Source organism: Martes martes (genome assembly GCF_963455335.1).
Source record: "Martes martes genome assembly, chromosome: 11".
NCBI classification, from domain to species: Eukaryota; Metazoa; Chordata; class Mammalia; order Carnivora; family Mustelidae; genus Martes; species Martes martes.
In genome coordinates, this window is record NC_137899.1 from 103,057,613 (window position 1) to 103,074,687 (window position 17,075).

Below are 17,075 nucleotides of genomic sequence, written 5' to 3' on the forward strand. Positions count from 1 at the left end.
AAACCTCTGAGGTCTTCAACATAGCGAAGAACACGGTTCCAGACCTGATGCGAGTTTGGAACATCATGAAATTATGTGACGTGTAGTAAGAAATACAACCAGAGTGCCTTTCTGTCTTCCTTTAACGATCGTTCTTAACACTTTGTTACACATGCCCCTACATTTCTGGGGCAGCAAAACCTTGAACGTTAGAAATATACACGGTCACACAGATGAGACTATCATACAATTGTGTGAGGTGAAGTGTAATTCTCTTTGTTATTTGCCAAACTCACTTGGTCCTGTTGGAGCACAGGGAAGATTCCACTCTTGGAGCGTTTGTCAACTCCATTCACTCCAGGCAGGTGACCTGGCCTGGTGGCCTTCTCAGAAAGACATTCACAGAGAGCCTTGTTTGGTACATACCAAAGTCAGCTCAACTGTTTCGAGCTCCCCTCTCGCTGCCAGCGTAGATATTGGAACGGATCCCTTGCTTGGCTGCGCTCCTGAGTTTCCGACATCCCACCCACCTGCTGTGGCGTCCAGTTCTCTAGGCCAGCCTTCCGGTTTGTGCCTGTCAGGCCTTTTGTCGTTCGGAGACAGTCCCTCTTCCCTGCTTCCACTTTTGTCTTGTTCATATTTTTCCCCTCCCACGGCTCTGGCTTCCAGCTCTCCTGACCCTTCTTGGATTGTGCGCTCTGTTGTTAATCTCTGTTCTGGCTAAGAACTGTTTAGCTGGGACTGGGGAAGAAGTAGCTAAGTTCCCTATCTACCCTGTGTGAACACACTCCCAAACGTCTATTTTTATTTATTTATTTTTATTTATTTGACAGAGAGAGATCACAAGTAGGCAGAGAGATGGGCAGAGAAAGAGGGGGGAAGCAAGCTCCCCGCTGAGCAGAGAGCCCGATATGGGACTCGATCCCAGGACCCTGAGATCATGACCTGAGCCGAAGGCAGAGGCCCAACCCACTGAGCCACCCAGGTGACCCCCAAATGTCTAAAGTATTTCTTTTGGGTTAGAAGGATGGCTATTGTGTTTACCCTGGTGAAGGTGGCTAGAAAGGGGGCATATATTTAATTCACAGAGACAATGAGAAAATGAGGGGGGAATAAAATAAAAGAATAATAAAAATAAAAGAACTGGGGGAGACTTGGGGTAGGATCACTAAACCTAGAGTATAAACTAGTTTTACAGCAAGAGACAACTTATCTATTATGCTCACTTAGTCAACAACTGAGTGGTCTTCCAGGGCCAGATATCCTTCTCGGTGCTGGGACACAGCAGATGGGGGAACAAGAAAACATCCCTCCCTTCATGGAGCTCGTGTTCTTTGAGATAATCCAAATAATGTAAAGAAAAAAGAAGCAGTTACTATAATCTCTTTATACAAATGTATTTAGCAACTTACTATATAGAATCTGTTGTTAGAATGACATGGGGAAGACCTGGGCTCATATATTACAGGTGATCAGGGAACTTGACTGAGCCTTTAAAAAGTCAATCTGGCAACACAAAATAAACACCACGTTGTGATTTCATTCTTGACCCATATTTATACCTTACCTTCTTCTAGGAAATGATGTTTATAATAAACACATGGATCTATTAAAATTAGGGTAAAATACAAAATAGAAATCTATAGCAGAAGGAAAAAATTCTAGTATAAATAAATCATTTTGAAATAACTTTTTTTTAGTTTTGAAATTTGAGAATATTTTTTTTCCTTTGGTAAGCATAAAGGAGGATGTTGCAAATAATCAGCTTTGCCGAAAGAAAAATACAAATGTTCTTAGAGCCATGAGCCTAATATTAGGTCTTAGTTTTGTTTTTTTTTTTTCCTCCTTAGAGAGAAGGCACACATGCAGGCTTGGGGGGAGAGGGGTGGGAGGAGAGGGACTGAAGGAGAGGGAGAGAATCTCAAGCAGACTCTCCGCATAGTACGGAGTCTGACGCAGGGCTCCATCTAGGCCCTGAGATCATGACCTGAGCTGAATCCAAAGGTCAGGTGCTCAACAGACTGAGCCACCCAGGTGCCCCTTAAGTTTTAATTTTTTAGTGTGAATGTTCGTTCAGGTACCAGAGAACAGTGTGGATAAGTCTTAGAAATGATGTAGTATGTTCCTTAGACAAGTCTGGAATAGAAATCAGAATAAATATCCAAGTATTGGTGTGATTGAAAGGAAATCCATATGAGCCTATAGGTGGCAATTTTGTTTCATGTGGAAACAAAAACCTGACTTCTATTTTGGAGCTAACCCACTCAAAGCTTTCCTTAAAACACAGTTTTTGGTATGATCGAATGTTCAGACAAACCTTAAAGTAAGCCTGGGAGTTCTCTAATTAAATCATACTTCTCGGAATGTAGCCTAAGACACTCCAGCATGAAACAGCTCCCATCATGTGTCATAGGCTGTGGCAAGTACTCTGCCCGGATTCTCTCAGCTCAACCACACATAACATAGACCCTGTTGTTACTACCCTTTCATAGAGGAGAAAACCAAAGTTAGAATTTGTCCCAGGCTGGGGTTGCCAGTTTTAGCAAACAAAAATACAGGATGCTCTGTCTTTGAAATCCGAATTTTGAATACACAATATTTTGTTAGAAGTGTATTTCACATATCCCAGGCAACATCCTTATACCACAAAATTGTTCTTTGTTGCTCTGAAATGGAAATTTCAGGCCCTCCTGTATTTCACCTGGTAGCTATCTGGGGACAAACTAATACGGCCCATACAGTAGCAGAATCAGCCCAGTGTCAAAGACTGGGCTTAACCACAGCATGAGGCTGCAAAGAGCTAAAATTTTAGTGTCCTTCTTCCTAACGCCCAAACTGGAGCTAACCCGAACCTCAACTGCTCGGGTTTTATACCATTATGCATTCATTTGATGGAAGAGCATAGAAACATTTAAAGTAACAGCTAGAAAAAACTTCCATGCCAGACCCGTCAGGATGGCAGACATTTAAATATCTGACGCTCTCAAGGGTCGGGAGCAGGTGGAGTGAGCCGTGGAGCTCTCAGGCGCCGACCGCTCGCTGGCACAGGGATTTCAAACGTCGGTTTGTGTGCCTCGCCTGCAGATCTTGCTAAAACGCAGGCCTTGATGACTAGGTAGGTGTGGCAAAGGGCTTCCGATTCAGCAGTTCTTTTTAAAAATTTTTTTTTTGTTTTTTAAAAAGATTTTATTTATTTTGACAGACAAGATCACAAGTAGGCAGAGAGGCGGGGTGGGGGGGGGAAGCAGGCTCCCCGCTGAGCAGAGAGCCCCACGCGGGGCTCGATCCCAGGACCGTGAGATCATGACCTGAGCCGAAGGCAGAGGCTTAACCCACTGAGCCACCCAGGTGCCCCCCCCCGCCCCAGTCGTTCCAAGCAGCCCCCAGGTGACACCGACGCGGCTTGCTGCGGGCGCTGTTCCCGGGATGCCTCACTGGTGCACCTGCCCCCCAGCGTGAGGGTTTTCCACGGCTCCTCTGAGAGGGACGCTGCAAAGCCTTCACAGTGGAACCCTCATTTGTTTGAGCAAAGCTGAAGCTGCACATCTTCTAACATGTACACGCCCGCTTGTCCTCACCGAGGGGGTTTCATAACGAGAAAAAAAACCCAAGCCGGCCGTCACACACCCTCAGGGCCGCCGACCAGCCGCGAGCCTCGCGAACGCTGCAGACTTCGCCAGCGCCACGCCAGGCGCGGGCGGTGACGTCACCCACGCGCGGGGGCGGGGCCTTCCGTCACGTGGCTCCAGGGGCACGCGCGCTCAGTCTGAGACTGCGGCGCGGGAGCCCGCTGCTACCACCGCGCCCCGTGCGGCGTTTCTTCCCGGGCAACTCCCCCTGCTGCGGCTAATGCGGGTCGGACCCGGGCTGTGGCGGGAGGGAAGATGCCACAGCCCGAGTCCCAGAAGCCCGGGATCCTGCGCTGCCTGCGTCAGGGTGAGTAGCGCGCGGCTTGGCGCGGCGGCGTCTGAGCCCGCGCGGCCTCCGTTGTCTCCTCGGCGCCTAAAGCGAGCGGCTGCGGCGCGCGGCCCCGAGACCCCGAGGCTGACGGCTGCGCCCGGGGCCTGACGCCCGGCTGCCGGCCGCGGAGTCAGACCGCGCGAGCACGGCCCCCGGGGACTGGGTGTTGACGGAGGAACCGCCCGCGGGACCCGGCGCGCCCCTGTCGGCGGGGGCTGGGCCGCGCTGGGTTCGCGGAGCCGTGGGCCCGGGGCTCCCGCCGCTGTTTCCCAGAACGAGGGTCGGAGCCCTGCGGCTCGGTCTTCCGAGAGAAGGAGGTGGTGCGGCGGAGACGGTAACAGATGGCAGACGCGCGAGAGAAGTGAGAGCTGCACCCCCCGGCCCCCCTCCGCCCCCCCCCCCCCGCCCCCGGCAGCTCGCGTTTCCCGGGAGGCTCCACAGCTCGCATTGACACACGGCGTTTGGCTGATGTGCCTCTCGTTTCTCTTTTCTTTCTGTTTGCTTGTTGGGAGAAATTGGGCTATTTGCCTCGTGTAATTTCCCGACGTTCTTAAATTCCGTGGCGTTTGGATAAATCTGAAAATACCAAGTCCCTGGCCTCCAGTTCTGAAAGACTTCGTCCTTGGAGGAGTGTTACTGCGCTCCTGGCAGACTCGTGTCGCTTATTTTCACATCGAAGGAGACTGGGGTCAGCGTTCCTCTCCAACCTTGTGTTACGAAATCACTTGTTTGGTTGGTCGGTGTTCCAAATATACAGCGAAATTATAACTGTGCTTTTCATGGTTTTCCTGTGCCCTCTCTCCCCCAGATCACAGGTTTAGACCCGACTTTAAAGTCTGTTTGTTTTACTCCACTAAGTGCTAAGCTTTTATCCAGAAATTTGTATGTGGAAACCTACTCTGCCTTAAGACAAAAAAGAAAACCTCCCCCCCCCCTCCGTGTGTGTCAGTTGCGCTTTGTAGTTAAAGGTGGTGAAAGACTCAGTTTTCACATCTTCTCTGGACAGTTTCTGTGCTGTTTCTTCCTTGTAGTTCGGAGTCTGCTTAGTTTTTTTAAACATTTATGCAACATGAAATTTATCATTTTAACCTTTTCTTAATTAAAAAATTTTAAAATTAACATATAATGTATTATTTGCCCCAGGGATACAGGTCTGTGAATCGTCGGGCTTACACACTTCACAGCAGTCCCCATAGCACATACCCTCGCCAGTGTCCATAATAACCGATTTTTAAGGGTACAATTCAGCTGTGTTAAGTAGTTTCACAGTATTGCATTACAGTCTATTTCCAAAACGTTTTGATTGCTCCGTGCAGAAACTCTGTAACCGTGAAGCAGTAACTTCCCATTTTCCCCTTCTCCCAGACCCTTTTTGCCTCTCGGAATTGGACCGCTGTGAGTACCTCCTGCTAGTGGAGTCGTGCGGTATTTGTCTTTTTGTGTCGGGCTTATTTCGTGTATTGTTTTCAGATTTCATACATGGTGAGCATCTGTTAGACTTCATTCCTTTTTGTGGCCGAATTAGAGTTCCATTTTTGGCTATATCACAGTTTGTTTATTGGTTCATCTCTTGATGGGCTGCTGTGAACATGAGGTTACATGCACCTGTTTTTGATTCTTTGGGGTAAAAACCTGGGAGTGGAATGGCTGGATCATAGGGTAACATCTATTTGACTTTTTGAGGAACTAATCCTTCCCATTTTTAAAACTGCCCTTTTTTTTTTAAAAGATTTTTTTTTTTTTTTTTGACAGAGAGAGATCACAAGTAGGCAGAGAGGCAGGCAGAGAGAGAGGAGGAAGCAGGCTCCCTGCTGAGCAGAGAGCCGGATGCAGGGCTGGATCTCAAGACCCTAAGATCATGACCTGAGCCAAAGGTAGAGGCTTAACCCACTGAGCCACCCAGGTGCCCCTAAAACTGCTTTCTTAAGACCTTCATGCCTTCCTATGGCTAAATCTGATGCCCCCACCTCAACTCCTGCTGACTTGACCTCCAAATCTTTGTGATACTTCATGTTGCTGGTCAGTACTCCCTCTTGTGGGTCTCGATTTTGTGATCCTTCTCATGTCCTTTATTAGTACTTCCTTTTCCACTGGATTTTTAAATGTGCATGTCCTCAGAGGTTCAGTGCTTGCTCCTCTTCTGCTATTATTTCAGTGGAACTTAAACTAAAATTTTGGTGTTTATTTTTAACATTGCTTTGAGGTTTAGATTCAGATTTCAAGCTAGATTCCCCCCCGTCCCAAACCATTATACACTGTTGCTAGTATTTTTTTCCATAAGATATATTTTCTTAAAGACATTAGTTTTTTTTTTTTGCATGCAGAACAAGTCTCATCCTCAGGGTCAGAGCCCCAGCCTGTCCTCATAGAAGTAATTACCTTCCACTAGTCTTAACCAGCTGATCTATTCATTATAGCCAGCCTTTCCACTTGCTGTTTTTTTTGAAAAACTAAAAACAAATATTTATGTTGCAATTTTCCAAGACTTGAACTTTCTCCTTGAAATATTTCAGTATTTGGCCATTGGAATCTTATTTTTTAAAGCCAGACTTAAATATCAACTTCTAAAAGAAATATTCTTCAGGTTTTTCATACAGTCTTTTGTCTTACTTTCTATTGGTTAATTGGAAGCAAATCTCAGGTATCATAGGATTAGGTTATTTTAGTTGTATAAAATTAGCTCATTCTGACTACAGTCTTTCTGGTTTTGTGGGTTTTTTTTTTTTTCAAGATTTTATTTATTCTAAGGAGAGTGTGTGTGTGCACAGGCATTGGGGGGGGGGCAGGGCAGAGAGAGAGAGAACGAACATCTCAAGTCGCCTCCCCACTGAGCACAGAGCGATACATAGGGCTCAGTCTCATGACCCTGAGATCATGACCTGAGCTGAAACCAGGAGTTGGATGCTTAACTGACTGAGCCACCCAGGACCTTCTCTGGTCTCTCTTTAATATATATGTATATTTTTTAAATTTATTTGACAGACAGAGATCACAAATAGGCAGAGAGGCAGGCAGAGAGAGTGGAGGAAGTAGGCTCCCTGCTGAGCAGCGAGCCTGATTCCGGGCTCAATCCCAGGACCCTGAGATCATGACCTGAGTTGAAGGCAGAGGCTTTAACCCATTGAGCCACCCAGGCACCCCATCTTTTTAAAATTCATTTTATTGTAGAATAGTTTTAGATTCATAGAAAATTGCATTGCAGAGTAGTACTGAGAGTTCTTTTATATGCCATGCCAAGTTTCTCCTGTTATTAACAACCTACATTAGTATGGCACATTTATTACAATTAATGAGCCAGGACTGATACATTATTATTAACTAACATCAGAATTTATTCAGGTTTCTTTAGTTTCTCCCCTCCCCCCTTCTAAGGACATTAGGTAAAAACTAAAGGTCCAGTCCAGGATACCACATTGTAGTCATCCTGTCTCCTTAGGCTTCTTCTTGGCTCTGACAGTTTCTCAGACTTCACTTGTTTTTGATGACCTTGACAGTTTTGAGAGTACTTCTCAGGTATTTTGTAAAATGTCAGTTGGGATTTGTCTGATGTTTTTCTCATTAGATAGCAGTTCTACTCCAGAGTGGGAGGACTAATAGCAGGGGATAATAATAGCAGGGGATTCAAGACCTCTATCTTAAATGGTATCAGTGGCACAAATGTTTAAAGACCTCCAGTCTTGCCCAAGTGGCCACCGACATCTTGACCTCTGGGCACTGGGCATTACATTGCCCTAATTTCAACCCTCATTGCCTGATAGGCGTACGCAGTTCATCTCTGGTGATGCAAGGCCAATCATTAAATTGTTGGGAACATACGACTAAATTTTCTTTAAAACAGTGCTTCATGTGTGCCTTAGGCTTCACTCTTCACAGGTGGATACCTCCTGTGCCTCAGAGGAGAACACCACCCAGTCATTTGCAAGGTGTGCCTCTGGGGAAACCCCTGCCAGACTTTATTGAAAAGTTGTGATACCAGTAAATGCTCCCGGTGGTGCAAACAAACCTTATTCAGGGCATCCCAAATCTCTGTGACCCTCTTAGATCCCCTGCCCCTCAATTCCCCTGCCTGGGAGAGCCACCCCTCAGGAGTGACTCCCTCCACCTGTGACAAGGCTGAGGTGACAGTGCCCCAGCCCATGATCGTAGGAGCTATTGAATGCTGTGTGTCAGCCTTCCAGTAGAGCAGACAAGACTCTGAGGAGACTGGTGATAGTGGCTGATGATGGCAAGCGCTCCCTGGGACTCGAGTGCTGAACTGGCTCCTTGGGATGATCCCTTTGAATGACATTTTGCAGAGCTAACTGTGGGTACCCCAGGACGCTCTCGCTTACTGCAGTGCTTGCTGCTCAAAGGTGAGGTAGTTCTTGGACTGCTAAGCTGCTCTCCTCCGTTGCACCTTTGAGGCTTGGAAGATGAGGTATGTGTCAAGTCTCACAACCTTTTGGGGACCCATTTGTCACTTAGTTGTTTTCCTTTGCTTTTCACCCATTGGACTGGCCCACGTTGCATCCTGTGGAGAGTTAGTGACTTTAATTTCTGTAGGTAGGACCCCTGACCAGCTACAGGAGCGGCCACCACCGCAGCAGCCCCCTCTACTCCCTCCAGAACCACAGCTGCAGGGTCACTTCCCTGTGCCACCCCAAAGGGACCTTTTCCTGTGATCACCACTCAGGGCTCCACAGTCTTCCTGTTCAAGCCTTCCAATAAACTTAATATTTTGATACAGTAGGCAGAAATTGGAGCTCATTTCTCAGGTCACTGTAATTGCTGGGCATGTTACCAAGCTCAACAGAAGATTGTTTCTGGAGTTAGTGGCCTCCCAGCTGATTTATTAACCTTGTCCCGTTTACCCAGCAGAAGGTGCCTCACTCATCCTTGCAGCTTGCCTGGCCACTCTGTGATGTTCAGCCGCTCCCATGGAGGACACTTTGTGGTGCGCTGTATGGTATCGGCTAGAGCCCCCGCATGCTCTTTATAATCATATCTGCCCAGGTAACACCACCACATACATGAACATGACCCTCCTCCCAAGGAACATAATCCCCACAGTTTTGGGCCTCCTGGCCTAGCCATCCAGGGGGAACCCCAAGTTATTTCAGCTTCCCTGATCGGGCAGTTGGTGTCTGCTGTGTGTCCATTGCCTTGCAGCCGTCACACATCTGTGTACTTTTCTTTCCTTTGCCCCTAACACATGCTGGCTCCCAGGCAGTCCTGTCTGTTCATAGCAATGTACTTTAATCTCCCTGGGACTACCCTTAAACATCACTGAACGGGACCTCCGATCTGCCTCTCTTTCTCCCCTGTCATGTCAGAAGTGTATGTGTTATTTATCCGCATGATACTAGGAGTAGGTCTGCTGCTGTCACTCAGATGGACTAGGCTACTCGCCACTGCACTGGGCGTACAACGACCGATCAGTCTGAACAGATACAAGTATTCCATGATCTCACCCAGGGTTTTTAATCAAATACCAATTTAACCTTTATCCAAGGGCTTTTATTTTCTTGGCTGGACCCCAGCAACTGGGGAGAATTACGGGTAGGGTTTTGAACTTTTGTCTGTTGATATTGCTGATTGGTATTCTTCCTTTGCTCAGATGTTTTGTGCACTGGGTGATGAAAACCATTTCAGTGGCTTTTAATATCTTCACTGTCCAGAAGTCACTGCCTGTGATTTTCTCTAAAGATTAATGCCTATGCATCACAGGGCCAATTGTGATGAGGAAAGCGCCTTTTAGGGAAAAATTTGTGTTTCTCAGTTGCTGCCTAGGCATTTTATATTTATGATGATCCTGTTCACACCCAGAGTCTGGACATTTTGGTAAGGACGTGAGTTTAGGATGCCTAACATAAGTTCCTGCTTTGTCTTTCCCAGGGCACCTTTTAAAATAACCACTTCAGTTAAGCCTCTGCCTTCGGCTCAGGTCATGATCCCAGGGTCCTGGCATCGAGCCCCGTATCGGGCTCTCTGCTCAGCGGGGAGCCTGCTTCCTCCCTCTTTCTCTGCCTGCCTCTCTGCCCACTTGTGATCTCTGTCTATCAAATAAATAAATAAAATCTTTAAAATAAAATAAAATAAAATAACCACTTCAGGTGAATCTGGGAAAAGTTAGTGACTCTGCCCCAGTCCCCTTAAAAATAATAGCTGCTTGCTACCCTCCTCTTTATCTCCTGCTCCCTGGTAACGAGATGTAGGACAGCCCTTTCCCCAGCTCATTGCACTCCCTGTCCCCCTGCTTCTTCAAGCGATAAATCTTGTGACTCTACTTCCTTCATGTGGGTATATTGAAATTGCACCTTCAGTCCAAAGGATGCCGGGGGTTTCATGTCCCCAGAGTGGAAGCTGAGGTGCTGAGGAAGGGACCTGCTTGCTGCCCCACCCCTTGTGTGGTTGGTTGTGCTCCCCCATTCTTCATTCAGTATAGCGGCTCCGAGTCTCAGCATACCGCATGCAGTCGTTGGCTTGTGGCCCTCTTCCTCCACTTCGAAAGCCAGCAGCAGCAGGTCGAGTTCCTCCTCTTACAGTGCATCATTCTGATCTCCTGTTTTGTCTCCCTTTTCGCATTTAAGGACCCTGAGATTACACTGGGTCCACCCAGATAATCTAGGATAATCTCCTTGTTTTAAGGTCAAGTGATTAGCAGCCAGCCTTAATTCTGGGATGTGGATATCTCTGGGGGACCATTAGTCTACCTATACTTAGCATATTAGTTCACATCTTGTAAAGAAATTTTTGGTGGTTGCCCTAGAGTTTTCAGTATATATTTTAAACTAATCAGTTTGAATCTGCCTTCATGTAACAGTAATTGCCGGACATGTTGTACGGGTACCTTATTAATGAAGACCTTTCCAGGTTTTCCCTCCCATTCCGGTGACATTGTTGTCATTCACTCACTTACCAGTACGCTATGATCACTCAGTATATTGTGACTTATGTTACTTTGAACAATTTCTTTTAGATCAGTTAAGAACAAGAAAAAGAAGTCTCATTTTTTTTCTTCTGATGTTCTTTATGTAGATCCAGGTTTCTTACTTATGTCATTTTCATTCTGCTTGAAGAATTTCTTTTAACTTTTCTTGCAGGGTTAGTCTGCTGATGATGAATTCCTCAGTTTATGTTCAAGAAGGTATTTCTTAACTTCTGAAGGATAATGTCAGTGGGTATAGAATTCTAAGGCAGGTGGATTTTTTCTTTCGTCCTTGAACTGTTTCAGTCCATCTCTTGCTTGCATGATTTCTAAGGAAAATCCCACTGTAATTCTTACCCTTTTCCCCTCCGTAGATAAAGTTTTTTCCTCCCTGTGGCTTCTTTCAGCATTTTTTTTTTAAAGATTTTATTTATTTATTTGACTGAGAGAGGGAACTCAAGCAGGGGGAGTGGGAGAGGGAGAAGCAGGCTTCCCACTGAGCAGGAAGCCTGATGCAGGGCTCGATCCCAGGACCCTGAGATCATGACCTGAGCCGAAGGCAGAGGCTTAACCCACTGAGCCACCCAGGCATCACATCTTTCAGCATTTTTGTTTGTCCTTTGATCTTCTGATTATGGTATACCTAGGTGAGAGTTTGGGGGGTATTTATTCTGCTTTGGGTTCTCTTACTAGTTTTGGAAATTTCTTGGCCATTGTTACTTAAGATACTTCTGCTTTTTTTTTTTTTCTTCTCCTTCTGATATTCTGATACTTCATAAGTTATACTTTCTGAAATTGCCCACAGTTCTTGGATGTACTGTTTTCCCCTTTTTTTCATCTTTGCGTTTCAGTTTAGGAAGTGAACTATATTCAGGCTCACTGCTTTTTTCTTCTCACTGCTTTTTTCTTCAGCTTTGTAAAGGCCATTGATGAACCCACAGAAGGCAGTCTTCGTTGCTGTTACAGTGTTCTTGATTTTTTAGCCCTGCCTTTGGATTCTGTCTTAGAGTTTCCATCGCCCTATTTATATTTTTCATGTATTCTTGCATTTTTTTTTCACTAGCATTCTTAACATATTAATTATAGATATTATTATTTGTTGAGGGGGGGATTGTAGGGAGAGGGAGAGTCTTAAGCAGGCTCCATGCCCAGCACAGAGCCCAACACAGGCTTGCTCTCATGACCCTGAGATCATGACCTGAGCCGAAATCAGGAGTCAGATGCTTATCAGACTGAGCCACCACCCAGGCGCCCTTAGATATTCTAAATTCTGTGTTTATGATCCCCAATTCTGTGTCATCTAAGTCTGGTTCTTATGATTGGCTTATCTCTTCAGACCTTATTTTCTCTTGCTTTTTGGTATGCTTTGTATTTTTAATGTTGTTGAAAACTTGGCATGTTGTATCAGGTAGGAACTAAAGTAAGTAGATCTTTAGTGTGGGGGTCTATGGTGCTCTAGCTGGAGGCTTGGCTGTGTTTAATGTTTATTCTAGCTACAGATGCCAGAGGCCTCAAATTCTTCTAGTGTCCTTGTTTTTATCTGCCCTCTGGACTTTGGGATTTTCTGAGTACCCTTACCCAGAGAGTCTGTGTCTTGCAGCTCTTTCAGCTGTAACCCACCTTTATTATATTTGGAGCCTATTGGTGTGGTGGTCAAGTGTGAAGGAGGATGTGAGTTCTGTGTCTGCAGGTACGACCATCACAAGTATTTGCCAGTGGTGCAGCTTTTTCCCCCTGCAACCTTCTCCCTTCCCTAGCTGCAGAATTCCCAGTCCGTTTCCTGGAAGCTGTGACCTTCTGTTGATCCTATCCTCTTAGGTTTGTCTGGAAGGCTAGCAGGGGCTGGAGTGGGAGGAGTGCCCTTTCCCAACTAGAAGAAAGTTCTGGCAGTGTCTTTTGCCCTGGAGCAAATGCCTTTGCCTTGGAGACCGCTCTAGGGTGTTTCACAGTGATTACTTTTCCCTTCCCCTGTCAGATTAGAGGGGATCTTTCTGTATCTCCACATTCATGGTGAGGACCTAGTAGGGTCCTCGAAGTAAAGCCCGCAGAAGTGTGGGAGGCCCCCCCACCAATCCTGACTGCTTCCCCAGTTTCTCACTCTCACGCCAGGTCACAGAGTCTGCAGCATCAGTTTGTGGCTCCAGCAGCTTCTGCTTCAGGTAAGAAGATACCACGGTGTGTCTCTAGGTTTTGGTTGGCAGTTTGCCCTGTAACCTCAGTTCTCTGATGGTCTAAAAGCGTATTGATGTTCAGTTTGTCCAGTTTTTTCTTGTAAGGGTGGGAGTGATGGCTTGTAAGCTCGTCTCATGTTGGAATTGGAAACTGAAGTTACTCCCATTTTTTTTTAACTTAGGGTTTGTGAGTTGTTATCATCTTCAGTGAACTATATGCACAGATCCAGGACTGTGGTATTGTACCTAAATTTGATTATGCAGGCAAAATTTGATAATTCATATTTATCACTTGATTAATAATGATTTCAAGCTGTACTGCTTGATAGCTTTGTTTTCCTTAGAAAAGCTTTTCACTTTCAAAGTTCTTTTCTTGCAAAACTATAAAAATACCTTGCAACTTTTCAGTATAACTTTTTGTATGCATTATTTTGCATTCTTTAGGCAACAAAAGCTAAATAGGCCCTTTTTTAATTTAAATTTTCTACTTAAAAGTAAAAAATTAGTACATAATAAGAATTTGTTAAGCAATTTCTTCTCTCTTATTAGTTTGGGTTACTCCAGAATCCTAAGATACAAATTTCAGTTCACCTTATTTGTGAGGTAATCTCAGGGCACACCAGTAGGGGAATGAAGAAGTAAGAGAGGCGAGGAAGCTAGGAGAGGGTATGGATTTCAGGCCATTTTCCACTGTAGGCCACTGCAGCTTACTCACACTTGGAAACTCTGAGAACCAGCATAGAGTACAGGTGTCAAGAGTTAGCATCCAGGGCAAGCATATAAGGGGTATTTTAACCGGTCCGTTGTTGAAGGCTGCCTCTAGGAAGGACATATTCTCATATACTTTTGGGCCTGCACTGCACATGGGCAGATGGGCTCCAGGGGCCAGAGACGCAGACGCTGGCACCTGGAAGTCAGACCTGTGCAGATGGATACTCAAGAGGATGTGCAAATGACAGTGTCTGCTCTGTTGATTTCCCACAGCCTGATCCATCCAGCAGGATGAGCTGGGGTAGAAACTGGCCATTTGTCCAGTTCGATTAGTAGGTTCGTCAGCTTTCTAAACCTCTCGATCTTGAGGTGGTAGATTGTATTCAGAAATGAGTTTTCTGAAAATTGCTGAAGAGTCTGTCACACAGTTTTCTGATATTCTCTTTTTGGTTATACCTAGCCAGTTCACTTTGAAATATAAAAGCAGTAGTTTAGAAAATGACCCTGGCCTTGTGCTTCTGGTAATGGCGGACTGGAGAACCTAGTTGAAATCAGTCAGTGCTGAAAAGCGTCAGAGAATTCACAAGATAGTAAATTAATTACTGGATTGAGGTTTGGGAGATAACAGAAATGCAGAGAGGTGAACACCTTGCTTGGGCTGCTCTTGTACCTGGCATTGGCTGTATTATGGAAAAGGGTTTGAAAGGCTGAGCAGTGTATCGACAGATGGACGGGGTAGGGGAACAGAAGTTGGAGTCCAAGATTTGCCATGGGTGAGAATCCTGCTGAGCTGACCATGGGTAACGTTGGAATCTTGAAAGGCTATAGGCTGGAATACAGGTGGGCGGGGAGTGGGTGGGATCTTCCCTGAAAGGAGATTCTGCTGTGTCATTTAGGGAGTTTAGTATATCTCCAGTCTCAGATTGCTGGTGATGGCAGGTACCTAGCAGAAGCAAATGAAGATACTCTCCAGAGGAAGATAGAATCTTGGGTTTCAAGTTGTTTCTGAGATGACTTTTCAGATAGTGTCCATGCAGTCAAGTCACTGCAGTCCGGTGCACGGGGAGACAGCCTGAACAGGAACCCCCACAGGCAAGGACGGTAGAGGCAGCCCCTTTAGACGGTGACGGTAAAACATCGTTTGGGATGTTTATGGAGCTAAAAGCTGAACTTAAACATCTCAGCAGGAAATCAGAGCAAAGGGACAACCGATTTGAAAAAGACACAGCTAGATACTATATCTAAATACAATAATCAGAATTGAGGATTCATTGGATTAATAACAAATTAGAAAAGTAATCAGCTGAAAGATCAGAAGAAGCTTCCTTCAAGTACGAGAGGAAGAATCTGGAAAACACTGAAGAGAGTGTAAGAAATACAGAGGATGTAGTGGCAAAGTGCAGTGTGTTTGATTGGAATCCTAGAAGGAGAGGAGGGAAAAGGGAGCAGGGCAATATTTGAAGAGAAGATGGCTGAGAACTTTGAAAACTGACGAGAGATATCAATCCATTGGAGTAATAGATCCTAAGGGGGAGTTACGGTGTTTTTTAAAAGTTTTCCACTTGTAGTCATGGTCTAGGACTCATTTTCCTGAGAGTGAGTTTGCTTGCTGCCTGCTTGCCTGTTCTCCATCCTCCCTCTCCTCCTCCCTCCCTCTCTGTCCAGTTTTAGCAATACTTTCAGTATTTTGCTGAGGATAAATGTTTTTCTCACATGAAGAATTACATGGTCTTTTATTATATTTATATAGTTTATGTTGGGGTTCCGAAGATTTTGGTTAGAAAAAAGATACGATTGCTATTTAGATTGAAATCCATTGAGATAAGAAAATATGAAAGATAAGCTTTCCAGACTTAAAGAAATGGTTCTGTAATGTAGGGATTTCAGGCAGAGTGGGCACTTAGGGGACAGAGCCTCTCCTTAGCCCTCCTGGGTCACGGTCCCTGGTAGTTCCTACCTTGTCTTCCCTAGACGGCTAGGCAGAAGGCCTCTCACAGGTGAAGGGCATACTGACCTCAGGAACAGAAGTGTGCCTTGGGTGCCAGTGAGGTTTGTTTTTTTTTTTTTTAAGAACAAGGGTGAGGGACGCCTGGGTGGCTCAGTTGGTTAAGCGGCTGCCTTCGGCTCAGGTCATGATCCCAGCGTCCTGGGATCGAGTCCCACATCGGGCTCCTTGCTCAGCAGGGACCCTGCTTCTCCCTCTGCCTCTGCCTGCCTCTCTGTCTGCCTGTGCTCACTCTCTCTGACAAATAAATAAATAAAATCTTTAAAAAAAAAAAAAAAAGAACAAGGGTGAAGTAGTATTTATTACAGATACCTGGACATATGGTCATTTTAGGTAACCCCAAGGGCAGGGGCTATCCATATCTTTAATCTTGTGGGAAACATAAATTTATATTTAAAAAAGATACTGGATGACATCTCTTTTTTAAAGGATGGCAAGCAGGACATCACTGGCCTCTTCCTTGCCAGGTGGTATAACAAAATGCTTAAGGACGTAGGTTTGACATCAGATGACTGGGATTCAAATCTCTGTTCCTCCCCTTCCTTCCAAGCTGCCTGTCCTTAAAGCAAGTTACTTAATTTCTCTAAGATCAAGAGGAAAAAAGATAAGAAGCCTTGTTTTTTTTCTGTTCTACACTCGGGACTAGTATTTTCTTTTTTTGTTAGTTTTGATTTGCATACTTGACTTGTGTAGGTAAGCCACTTGGTCAGCACTGCCCACTCCTGGAGACCCGGGACATGCTGGCCCAGTAACACACTCAGTAGCCCTGGTTTAAGGGGAGTCAGCTCTGCTCATACCCCCTTGGTCCTGGGACAGAGGCGTCTGTAGAAGTCCATGTGAATCGTGCTTGTTGGATGCTTGTTGATATTGGGTGTGTTTAAAGCCATTTTAGTTCCTTAGTTATTTGGATATCTCAGAACATTTATTTCTAGTAACCATACTTTTTCCTGTTCATTTATTTGTTCTTCATTTAATGTACTTTGGGTTTAATTCTCCTTTTTATGGGCAGAAAGGGAACAAGAAATAACAGTTTTCATGATTCTGGGGGCTATAAGTGGTTACTCTGTATTCATTCTATACATCCCTTCAGAGTTGAAGTCTGGAGCTTGATCAAACTTTCGAACTTGCCCAGTTTCTGAATTTGAATTTATTTAGGTGGGGGACACACCCTGCGGGTCTTTTGTTTTCTCCCTGGCTGATACACCCGTTTATCTGCCTGGTTTCTGACTGCATTTGATTTTATGACCCCTGCATTGACATGACGTCACTCTTCGCTGGGACTGAGAAAAAGCTGCTGTAAGGGCATTCCCTGTGTGTGCCTGTTGATCTTGATCAGACGCAT

General features: G+C 45.4%; 1 protein-coding gene across 7 annotated transcripts in view; it reads left to right on the forward strand.

The window, feature by feature from the left end:
- The first annotated feature begins 3,775 nt into the window (after positions 1–3,775).
- GALNT11 (polypeptide N-acetylgalactosaminyltransferase 11) overlaps positions 3,776–17,075 on the forward strand; it is a 59,676-nt gene continuing 46,376 nt past the window's right edge. For 3 of the 7 annotated variants that reach the window (XM_080818378.1, XM_080818373.1, XM_080818379.1), the window contains exon 1: positions 3,776–3,915. The gene's annotated coding sequence lies outside the window, so the exon portion shown is untranslated. Of the gene's footprint in view, positions 3,916–4,085; positions 4,301–8,815; positions 8,932–17,075 lie in introns of those variants that run through there. The other 4 variants (XM_080818374.1, XM_080818377.1, XM_080818375.1 and 1 more) reach the window with 3 other exon arrangements.